Source organism: Heptranchias perlo, unplaced genomic scaffold (genome assembly GCF_035084215.1).
Source record: "Heptranchias perlo isolate sHepPer1 unplaced genomic scaffold, sHepPer1.hap1 HAP1_SCAFFOLD_1089, whole genome shotgun sequence".
Classification (NCBI taxonomy): Eukaryota; Metazoa; Chordata; class Chondrichthyes; order Hexanchiformes; family Hexanchidae; genus Heptranchias; species Heptranchias perlo.
Genome location: NW_027138309.1, coordinates 45,001 through 47,500, shown reverse-complemented (window position 1 = coordinate 47,500; position 2,500 = coordinate 45,001). Strand labels below are relative to the sequence as shown.

General features: G+C 56.8%; 1 pseudogene; it reads left to right on the top strand.

Annotated features, from left to right (window-relative positions):
• The first annotated feature begins 776 nt into the window (after positions 1-776).
• LOC137307700 (U2 spliceosomal RNA) lies at positions 777-893 on the top strand (annotated as a pseudogene).
• Positions 894-2,500: the final 1,607 nt, after the last annotated feature.

The window sequence follows — 2,500 nt, the reverse complement described above, 5'->3', positions numbered from 1 at the left end:
ATTTTTTTCTTCTCCAAGGCTGAGTGCCGCTCGCACGTAGCGATATAATTCAAAGTGCAAAATAACTTGGCGTCGTTGACTTTAAACAAGCAGGGTCTGCTTCCAAATGAAAGCTGCGCTCCCGAACTGGACTGTCTGACTGTCTGTCTGTCTGTCTGTCTGTTTGTCAAGGGGTGGAAAAGGCGGTGGTGGTGGTGAGGGTGGAGCTTTACGCTCAGGAGGGGAGACTTTCTTTCAGAGGTGCCAATTAATCTGCAGCAGAAAGCCATCCCCCCCGACCGGGATTCGAAGCCCGGTCCTGACCACGAGACCACCGGGGAGAGTTGCCTCAAGTCCCTGAGGGACCTGGACACGAGGCCGAATACACACGCACGCCTGCTGCACTGGCAGCAGCGACCAACAGGGGGCTGACCGGCTGATCCTTCCCTTTCACAGGCAGGCTTTTGGCCCTCGCTCAAACGACAAAGGTGTTCAGAAGGAAGTGCTGGGGGGAAGGCAGGCAGGGAGGGACGGACACAGGGAAGTCCGCACAAAACAGGTCCCCTGGAACCTCTGACCCAGAAAACCGGGTTCCTGGTGAAAGCAGTCCTGCCATTGACAGGAGAATGGACAGGCCCCGGCAGCTTGAGACACATCTTTCTTTCAATAAGCAAGTTCTTTTTAAAAAAGTTTCCTTCCACAGCAGCTCTGAGTGAGAGAGAGAGAGAGAGAGACACTGACTCACTGACTGATACTGACACCGACACACACACACACACACACACACACACACACATATTATTTATTATTATTTTTAATTGAATTTTAGAACAGGGAGATGGAATAGGGGCTTGCTCCGTCCACTCCACGCATCGACCCAGTATTGCAGTGTTTCTGGGAACGGTGCAGCTCCCCGTGGGGAGATATTCAAAAGGAAAATCAGCTCTTTCCCAGTGTCTGTGTGTGTGTGTGTGTGTGTGTGTGTGTGTATTATTACTGAGAATAAAGCTGATATCTCTCTCTCTCTCTCACTCAGAGCTGCTGTGGAAGGAAACCTTTTTAAAAAGAACTTTCTCAGCTCAGTGGTATTTTTTTCTTCTCCAAGGCTGAGTGCCGCTCGCACGTAGCGATATAATTCAAAGTGCAAAATAACTTGGCGTCGTTGACTTGAAACAAGCAGGGTCTGCTTCCAAATGAAAGCTGCGCTCACGAACTGGACTGACTGTCTGTCTGTCTGTCTGTCTGTTTGTCAAGGGGTGGAAAAGGTGGCGGTGGTGGTGAGGGTGGAGCATTACGCTCAGGAGGGGAGACTTTCTTTCAGAGGTGCCAATTAATCTGTAGCAGAAAGTCATCCCCCCCGACCGGGATTCGAAGCCCGGTCCTGACCACGAGACCACCGGGGAGAGTTGCCTCAAGTCCCTGAGGGACCTGGACACGAGGCCGAGGACACACGCACGCCTGCTGCACTGGCAGCAGCGACCAACAGGGGGCTGACCGGCTGATCCTTCCCTTTCACAGGCAGGCTTTTGGCCCTCGCTCAAACGACAAAGGTGTTCAGAAGGAAGTCCTGGGGGGAAGGCATGGAGGGACGGACACAGGGAAGTCCGCACAAAACAGGTCCCCTGGAACCTCTGACCCAGAAAACCGGGTTCCTGGTGAAAGCAGTCCTGCCCCGCCCTGCCATTAACATGACAATGGACAGGGCCCGGACCAGGCGCAGCGGACGGTAGCGAGCAGTCGGAGGGTGAAAATCCGCCAGTGGGTGAAAAGGAGAGCCGTGCGGTGAGAGGAGGCGGAAAGCGGTTCGCAGACTTTCGCTGTACCTCCGGCGGGCAGCGCCGCACCTCCGAGCGCTCGGTACCGTCCGCTGCGCCTCGTCCTGCCGCACGCGACGAGCCGTCCCCGGAGGAAATCGGCCTCGGCCTTCCTGAGATATCAGTCTCCAGGTGGGACAGAAAAACCGGGGGCCCCCGGCTCGCTTTCGGCGGCCCGCTAGTCGACTTCCCGTCGTGCGAACGCGATCCTTCCGGTACCCTTCGGTGCCCCTTGCCCGACTCTAGCTCCGGTGGTAAAGCGGAGTCGGTCGGTCTGACGGCCGCCGAGTTAGCAGGCGGAAAGCGGTTTGCAGCCTTTCGCTGTACCTCCGGCGGGCAGCGCCGCACCTCCGAGCGCTCGGTACCGTCCGCTGCGCCTCGTCCTGCCGCACGCGACGAGCCGTCCCCGGAGGAAATCGGCCTCGGCCCTCCTGAGATATCAGCCTCCATACGGGCGTCACAAATCAGTGGACATGGTCAGCTGCAAAGCAGTGTCATTACAACCTTTCATAAACGACAGGGCAGCACCGCACCGCACTGCACTGCACTGCACTGCACCCCACACTACATCACACTTGCCTGCCTGCCAGCCTGCCGCTGCCTACTCTCACCAGCGGACCAAAGTGAGGATAACACCCCGAAGCAAGCATCTCCCTTGCCGCCCACCAGCCCACACCAATCCCCTTGCCTGCCTCCCACAAATTCCA